Raw genomic sequence first — 9,786 nt, 5'->3', positions numbered from 1 at the left:
ACGAGGCGACTTTTAATTATTAATTATTAATTATCTATTACTTTCTTTATTTTGAAAATGTGGTCATGACTATTATCAACAGTCCATTTGGTCATTCTAACTAAGACTACGGATTTAATTATTTTACCTTTATAATTGATTTTTTACATTAACATTAGTAGGGGACCCTACAATGTTCTTGTTTTATATTCATAATCAAAGTTGAGATGATCAAAAACATATATTAGCAAACAAAAGTAATTAAAAAGTCAATTAAAAGATGAAAATACCTAAATAAAAATAAAATAATTAAATATTTTTCCATTCTTGATTTTGGACGCGCGAGGGAAACAGGAAACTAAGGATCAATTGTAATTGGCCTAATAGGCCTACGTGGAAATGAAATTTAGGGTATGAAATTTGATGCAAGGAATAAAATCCCTAGGGTGTGAAAACAGGCGCGTATTACCTGTTTAGGGTATCGTTTTATCCAAGGGTTAAATCCTTGTTTAGGGTGCCTTTCAAAAGTTGATTATCGCGGATAGTGTACAGACCACAATGGGAGTGACCCCCCCCCCCGGGAACTACTTATTTCTTGTATTTTCCCGTGTATTTCAATAGTTTCAATGGGACGATTATTTAGTGGTGTGCGCCCTGCAGTTGCATTCAGCTGATGACCCGGAAGTTCAGTCCAAGCTTGTGTGCCTTGACATAAACAAGTCTCGGAGAGAGAAGCTTATAAACGTGCAGTGCATGACAGTTTTCATAGTATTTTAGATGTGTATTAAAAATGATACTATAATAGTGCCAATCATTTATAATAGTGGTGGCCCGATCCAGGTACAGGTGAGTTTTAAGCAGCAGCTGCAGTGATGATGGTGATTTGTGAAGCCTAGCCTAGCCTAGCCAAGCCATTCACGTCCTAGTTCACCACGTAAACTTATATATTATGGCTCAAAATTCGGACCGCTCGCCATTAAGTTTACTGACATAGTGTATTTCCAGGCGGTTGATGTTTTTTTCATACTCACATACAGTCCACAGGTGTTCCAGAGAAAGTCATTAATATATCCTGCTACTTCACAAAATAAAACGAATTCTCATTACGGAGAAATTTCAGTGAAAAATACGTGCCCATATCAGTGGCGTAGCTGCCGGGGGCAACTGCCCCTGGCAAAATTGCCTATTTGGGCCCCCGCCCCCTAGCGCAAGGAAAAAAGAGGAAAAAGGAGGGAGAGAGAGGAAAAAAGAGAGAGAGAGAGGGAGAGGAGGGGCAGAGAGATGGGGAATCCATACGATATGCAATACCATACGATTATTAAAGCCTGGCAAAAATTGTCTATTTGGGCCCCCACCCCTCGCCCCCACCCCCAAGTGCAGGGAAATTTGGTGGATTTGGGCCCCCGCCCCATACAGGCTTGCCCCTCCTGGAAAAAAAAAATCCCAGCTACGCCGCTGGCCCATATGACTCTACGACGGCACTAGACCAATCGCCATTCTAACTTCCGGTTTTTGAGAGCAGTTTTGGGACACTTTGACCTCTGACATATATCGGAAAAATTGACGTAATTATTATTAATTTTCTTAATATTGTCATAATGTTGATCATTAAAAATACTAAATAATTTTATACAATACTAATATTTTTTATATTTGTTTTAATTATTGTAAAACATTTTAGATTATATTTTTATGCATTAAAAACCCAATATTTCTGAATTCAGGTCATCTACGTCCATGACGTCATTGATTGAGGTCAATTTCCATAATTCGACGAATGGACTTACATACTAGGATTACACAGAGAGATATTTTGCCAAAATTTGACCATTTCTATTTAGCTTGGCCCTACTTTGTCTGCGTTATATGAAAAAGGACAGTCTTAAGTAAGTAAAAGTGCAACGCTTTTGATGTTTTGATGTTTTGAAAGACCGGGAGGGATCATAACACAAAAATGACGGAGCCTATTATTGACTGTGTAATATTCCTTCACCACATTATCGTACGGTAACAGGCTTATACGATGGACAGATAGTATCAGTTTGTGAATGAGGACATCGTATAAGTTCCTTGTACTACCATTCACCCGGGGGCACTCCAACTTTCATGCCTTTGGAGGGGGCGTGTATGTAGGGCTGTTAAGACCCCATTTTTCAGCATCGCTGTCACCCAAAGACCCCATATTTTTTTACGAACACATGCTCTGTTACCCGAAGACCCCCTATTTTGCCATTTGATCTGTCACCCCCTGGCAAAGACCCTTAGGGGTGGTCACAGAGGAGGAAGAAACAGAGCGCGTACAACCAGTCAAAGTCCCCGTGTATTGTATGGTGTAAGTTCTCGCATATTCATGAGGGCCGATTGTTCGATCGTGCCGTGTCTAACTATCACGCCAGCGCTGTGTGCCTTGGCGTATCGCGATAGAGCGTCGCGTGCTTTCGCGATTACGCGATAGACTGTGTAAATACGCGGTAATTGCGTAGCAATCTCGCCTGTCGCATTTCATGGAACAATCGGCCCTCATCAGGTGATGCTGATCGAGACTTTGACTGGTTGTATACGGGCTCTGTTTCTTTCTCCTCTGTCACAAGTTCAATTTGAACAGCAACTTTCATTTATCACTGATTTTGTTACTTATTTTGAAGAAAAAACCAATGACATTTGAAGCCATTTAGAACTAGAAATTCGATTTTCGAGGTTTTTGCGTTTACTGCTTTCTGTGTTTTGAAATTTGTTGGCGTTTTAATGATCCCCGATCGATTATTTTAGCTGTGTCACATCACGTGCATGACGCTAGTAGGTACCAGCCAAACTTCAGAAAAAAAAAAAAAAAAAAATCATGATCGCCGATAACGATGTGATATGGGACTTGCATAGGATTACACAGAGATATTTCTTGCCAAAATTTGACCATTTCTAGGTAGCTTGGCCCTACTTTGTCTGCGTATATGAAAAAGGACAGTCTTAAGTAAGTAAATGTGCAACGCTTTTGGGTCAGTCCATATCAAAACAGATTGAGTGTACACCCACCCTCTTGGATTTTGCTCTCCTTTGGCTCAGGGGTACCTTTCATGGATCCCTAGGTGAGGTCACAAGAAAAAATTCAAATTCCATTTAGTTTATGAATGGCGGGCAATCAAAGTTTGGCGACCGTGACCAAAATTGGGAATTTAAGGTGTCCAAATGACAAAGCGCTCTCTTTGAGAGACATTTTCTTCTTAATTAAATCAGTTGTGACCCTCTTTTTGAATATGGTCACTCACTGGCTGTGTCTGAAATGCCTAATGCCAAAAAGATTGATTTGAATTTCGTTGGGATTTCAGGGGGTCAAAATCAGCACCGTATTGTTCAATCAACTTATCTTTGATTTTGAAGGACCCATGATAATGTCACAGTGCACTTATAGGTCCTAATTATGTTCAGAATGGATTAACCATGTGCCAATGTCTATGAGCAATTCAAATTTCTAGACCCCCTACAGAATTTTAGGCCCCCCTAAAGTGGTTCAGCCACAAATGGCGCTTAAAATCGGCAAATTTTGACACCTAATAACTTTAGGTGTACACCAGATATGAATTTCTAGTCTTTTGCATCTGAAAGAATGTAGTCTAATGTTACTAGGAACATAAGATTTGTTTTGTATTTTTGTGTTTTGATACTAAGTTGATGGTCCCAAAAATCCCAATTTTTGACTAATAATGTACAGGTTATGGGTACAAAATGTCAATTTCAACATACCTTTTTTCTATTTTTGATCATTGTCTTATTTATCCTGTTATTACATAGTTAACAACGTCCGATTTTGGTGTCTAATTATGTTTTCTTGCATGAGAAATACAACTACACAACTTAAAAAAACTGTACAAGGAACCAATGACCTCCTTATTACAATATGGACGCTTTTGGCAGATATATTGCAAAAGAGGGTCATCGGTTCCTTGTATAGTTTTTTAATGTGCTTAGTTGTATTTCTCATGCAAGAAAACATATATAATTAGACACCAAAATTACCAAAATCAGACGTTGTTAACTATGGTCAGAATTCAAAAAGGTCGTTGACCTATGAACATTTTTAAATCATAGCGCCCTCCTGAAAGGTCTGACACATAACAAACTATACATTTTGGAATCCTCATGACCATACGAGTAATTTGATATATTACTTGACATAATTGGGAGCATTCTGAAAATTTGACCCCCATAACCTGTACTTCGCATGTGCATCGTTGTCAGGAAGTGCATTTTGACCCCCTTAAAAATCCATACAGAGGATTAGAAAGTAGTTTTTTCTTATTACTTGACTCAAGAGCAACTTGAAATATCAGGATAAATAATACAAATGGGTATAAAGTGATCAAAAATATAAAAAAATATCATACTAAAATTGGCATTTTGTACCGTATCCTGTATGCATGGTATGTTAGGCAAAAATGACTATTTTTGAAAGCGTCAACTTAATACTAAAACACAAAAAATACAAAACAAATCTTATGTTCCTAGTAACATTAAACTACATTCTTTCAGATGCAAAAGACTAGAAATTCATATCTGGTGTACACCTAAAGTTATTAGGAGTCAAAATTTGCCGATTTTAAGTGCCATTTGTGTCTGAACCACTTTAGGGGTGGCCTAAAATTCTGTAGGGTCTAGAAATTTCTTTTTTTGAATTGCTCATAGACATTGGCATATGGTTAATCCATTCTGAACATAATTAGGACCTATAAGTGCACTGTGACATTATCATGGGTCCTTCAAAATCAAGATAATTTGATTGAACAGTACGAAGTGCTGATTTTGACCCCTCTGAAATCCCAACTAAATTCAAATCTATCTTTTTGGCATTAGGTATTTCAGACACAGCCAGTGAGTGACCACATTCAAAAGAGGATCACAACTGATTCAATTAAGAAGAAAGTGCCCTCAAAGAGAGCACTTTGTCATTTGGACCCCTTAAATTCCCAATTTTGGTCGAAGTCGCCAAACTTTGATTGCCCGCCATTCGCAAACGAAATGGAATTTGAATTTTTTTCTTGTGACCTCACCTAGGGATCCATGAAAGGTACCCCTGAGCCAAAGGAGAGCAAAATCCAAGAGGGTGGGTGTACACTCAATCTGTTTTGATATGGACTGACCCTTTTGATGTTTTGATGTTTTGGGAGACTGGGAGGGATCAGAACAAAAAAATGATGGAGCCTATTCTATGCAGCCTATGACTGTGTAATATTCCTTCAATCAGCTGCCGTGCGGTAACAGTCTTATACGATGGACAGATAGTATCAGTTTGTGAATGAGGACATCGTATAAGTTCCATGTACTAGTTTTTGCGGCGCTGTTTCGGCTCTCACCCAAAGATTCCTTTTAAAAAAAAGGTCATGTTCTCACCCAATGACCCCATATATTTTTTACAATTTGCTCTCACCGAATGCCAAAAATCATGCTCTCACCCAATGACCCCATATTTTTTTCATTTTGCTCTCACCGAATGCCCCTTAGTGCGAAAGTGCCAACCCTACACCTATATCCATTTCATATTGAAGTGCCCCCCCCGGGCCATTCATTGATTTACTACTTCTTACTTTACTAATTATAGTGAAAAACAAGTTGTTATTCACTATAATTAGTAAAGTAAGAAGTTTAACTTTAAACAAGGCCTGTAATACAGCGGGAAAATGGTGAAATCAGCCAAAACAAGGAGTCCACATCTTCTTCTCTGCACTGCAGTCATGCCAATTTAAAAATGGCTGTTGGAAAAAATATATTCCCATCATGCACCTTTTTATAAGTCCTTTTTGTCAGTTAAAGCTGTCCCATGAGGAATACATGCAGGTTTCAGGAATAAACAACTTGAATTCTAAAATATTATAAGGAATACATAATTACACCCTGTTTGTTCATGAAATATGGGAAAATATCTACAGGCTGGTACCGCATTCCACAAAGCCGAATTAAGGCCGAATGGAATACGGCACCAGACCGTAGATATTTTCCTGCATTCGTGAGAACAAACAGGGGTAACGATTTTATCCTAGTTACTATGAACATGAATTTTATTACCTTCCGACTTGTTCGTAAACTTTGCTGAAGGAATTTAGTTTTATAATCTTTATATAAAGTAGGCCAGTTTCTTCCTTGCTTTTTAACAGTGCAGCCTTGCAGTGTGTGAAGTATGCATGTGAGTCTTAGGATATCGCATTTATCATTTTACGCAGACACGCGCATGTTATGACTACGCAGGTAATATTAATGAGGAGTATGCAGGTAATACAGATTTTTATAGTGGTACGTGTTAAAACCAATGAAATTGTGGAATTCTTATCAACTAAAGGAATAAATTGTATTCCTAGTTTCCAACTAGTGTATGTTCCTCTGATGAAGGAATGCTATTAGTATTAGATTTAGTTAACACCTGTTTGTTCACGAAATACGGGAAAATATCTAAGGTCTGGTGCCGTAGTCCTTGAAGCCGAAGGCTGAATGGAATACGGCACCAGACCATAGATATTTTCCCGTATTTTGTGAAAACAACAATAACGATTTTATCCTTTAGTGAACATGAATTCTATTATCTTCTGAATTGTCCGTAAACTTTGCTGAACAAATTTAGTTTGATAATCTTAATGAAAAGTAGGCCAGTTTCTTCCTTGCTTTTTAACAATGGAACAGCAATGCCGCGCGTGAAGTATGCGAGCGATATTATATATGGCTTATGATATCGCGCAAGTCATGTTACACAGATGCGGGCATGTTAGGACTACACAGGTAATACGGGAAATATCACCTGCCTGTATGAGGTATGCAGGTAATACGGATTTTTATTTTTATATGTTTGACCAATGAGATTGCAGAATCCTTTAATTCAATACACCATCAATCCAGCAAAATTAGGTCAGGAATACAGATGGAATACAAATGGAATACCAAATTTGTATTCCACTTTGGTAAGGGTTTGACCATGTGCCACACCAGGCTGATCAGAAAACTGCCCCATTTGCACAGAGTGAGGGACTCCCTCCTATGGAATTAACAATTTTCTTACCAAATGGTCCCAACGTGTCTAGTGGTTGATGGAGATTGAGGCATCTAACTGGGTAACAGTAACATCATGTGTTCCCAAGGCAAGTGTTGGGTCTGTTGCTATTTCTGAGCTTCATAAATGATTTGCCATCTTGAACAACAACTAAGACGAGGCTTTTCGTAGATGACTGCTTGATATACCGGACCATCAAAATGACTCTGTTACCTTGCAACCAGACTTGGACTTCCTCTATCACTGGTCCACAACATGGAATAAGAAGTTCAACACCGACAAGTGCCATTCATTCTCCGGCATAACTTAATGCCTACTATCATATGGGAGAAAGTTTGCTCACCATGGTGCATGACTACCCTTACCTGGGCCCTTAGACGAATTTTCGTCTCAGCCTGGGCCTATCTTTGTCCAGCAATTTATCCTGGCAAAACCACATAAACACCATTACTGCCAAGTGCCAAAGCTAACAGAACGTTATACATTGTAGGGCTCGGCAGATGCAACTTGAGAGGAACAAGAGTCAACAGGCTACACCTCTAGTCCGTCCACACTTAGAGTACTGCTCTGTTGTCTTGAAAGCATCCACCATCAAGCCATCCATTTTGTTATCAACAACTACCGTCAGAGGGATAGTGTGACAGCAATGTTACGTGATCTTCAGTGGATTTCTCTTGAGAGCCGATAACAGGTAGGCAGTCTCATCTTGATGTACCGTATCCATCCCCATCAGGTTGCCATAAATCCAGACCAATATATCATATCACTCCTTTGGTCAGAGGAGCACCATGTCCTATATTACCCTCTCAAGTACCAAACCATTAGATCTCGCATCCAACTGTACAAATACTCATTCTTCCCATGCACAGTCAACTGGTGGAACAACCTCTCTGGTGAAGTCCTCGCTCTGCCATCAGCTGAGGCCTTTAAGGGAGGGTAGCAGCACACATCTAAAGGACCAGATTTTTTACAAGTTTGCACCTTGTACATCCACTGCAAATTTGCTCTCCAATAGATTCACATTCAAGGCTATAGGGAACATTGCATTTGAAATCTAGTCAAAATTTGCTGAAGCATGACACCATGTAAATCAATGTAAAATTCAGAAGTAAATACAGCTGATCATGATGGACGATCGCATCATATAAATGTTGCTAAAATTGCACTACTTCAAAATAGGCATCCTTTACTCAAAAGATCCAGTTGACTCATCGAAATACTTTCATCCTAATGTCAACATACAGAATCAATAACATCCGTTGCAAAAAAATGTCACATTCTAAATTTGCTAATTTGTTTATGATTCAACTTTGTGATTCGAGTGTAAATTTTTGATACATTTTTGACCCCCGATTTCATTTCCCCACCCCATCCCCACCCTGGAAAATCTCTTGGTGTTGCCATTGGCGATTTTTTTTCTGTTTCTTTTTTGTTCAATCTTCTTGCTCCCAGATTTCACTCCCCAATGGAAGAAAATCCTGGTGCTATCACTGATAGTGAGTTTCTTTTCTATTTCTTTTTTAAAAATCAGATTTCAGAATGGGTTCTAAATCCAATAGAAGAAAGAGGAAGCGAAGGGCAAAGGCTCAGAAGAAAAAACAGGTAACAATATGTAGCATTGTTTCATTGAAGCACAGATCCTGAAACCAGCCCTCGAATTAACCCACGGCACCCATGGCATTTTGCTGTGGGTGTCCATCCCCACTGCCGTAATGCCCTCAAAATATGTCCTTTACCCAAGGCAGTCACTTGCCGTGCCCTCTAATGAAGTTGCCGTCTGTGCCCCAGCCCTGCCCCTTCATTATAAAATTATCTATCTATGTTTGTGTGTGTTTTCTTCATTTTTGAGTAATTGCCTTGGTGCCCTTCTCAAATTTTCAACAGTTGCCATGATGCCCTCAATAATAGTTCAATTTCTTTTGTAGTTTATTGATTCTGAACAATATTTAAATGACCATAACTTCAAACTGTAAGTCCAATTGGAATTTCGGCGCAAGAATTTTGAATATTGTGTGTTTTATTGGTCAATATGAGTTTGTTTTTAAATAAAACCATGTGATTTGCGATTGATAATTATATTTCTAACATAGTAAGGCGTATATTGTGTAATTGCCGGAGACATCCTTTAAGTTTTGTTGTAGGCCTATGTATTGCTCCTGGAGTGGAGACTTAAAGATTGAATGATGTGTAAAAGGTAGTTATATTGTTATAGACTTACTTTATGTGATATGTAAAATTTGACCTGACCTAAAATACTTGATTTCCTGAAAAATTTCAAAAGGCTCGTTCATAAATGCCAATAGCATCACAATGATTGTTGTTTGAAAAGTAACAAGGCTGTAAAGGTTTTTTCTTTTTCATTTGATTTCAGATGTCACTCAGCAATGAATCCCACTCCCAAAAGATGGCTGAAACATATTTACTTGTGAAGCGTACTACAATACTAGATCTTCTGAGACAAAATAAGGATTTACCTGCCAAAAATCTCTGTCCGCTTGTTTTCCAAGCAATTTGCCAAGAGAAATCTGTAGACTTAAACTACACCAACAGATTGGATGTCAATATTCTTTCATACATTAAAAATAGGTTTATGTCAAGTTTCTGCCTTAAACCACCCTACAGTTGGGTGTTCAAAGTGTTGGCATCAGAATTTAAAAGTGTTGAACAGTATGAGCATTTATGTAGAGCAACTGATGGAAGTGGTATAGAAACAAGCCTGGAAGCAGACATTATGAATAAGGACATTAAAATGTGTAAGTGTATTTGATCCGCTAACAAAT

The 9,786-nt window shown here is 38.4% G+C and overlaps 1 long non-coding RNA gene across 1 annotated transcript; it reads left to right on the top strand.

Moving 5' to 3' along the window:
- Positions 1-669: 669 nt before the first annotated feature.
- On the top strand, positions 670-9,755 carry LOC140158211 (uncharacterized). The gene is made up of 3 exons (XR_011859726.1): positions 670-825; positions 8,545-8,608; positions 9,378-9,755. It is a non-coding gene; the product is annotated as an uncharacterized lncRNA (long non-coding RNA).
- The last annotated feature ends 31 nt before the right edge of the window (positions 9,756-9,786 follow it).

This window comes from Amphiura filiformis, chromosome 8 (genome assembly GCF_039555335.1).
Source record: "Amphiura filiformis chromosome 8, Afil_fr2py, whole genome shotgun sequence".
NCBI classification, from domain to species: domain Eukaryota; kingdom Metazoa; phylum Echinodermata; class Ophiuroidea; order Amphilepidida; family Amphiuridae; genus Amphiura; species Amphiura filiformis.
The sequence above is the reverse complement of the archived record's forward strand: the minus strand, read 5'-3'. Positions and strand labels throughout refer to the sequence as shown.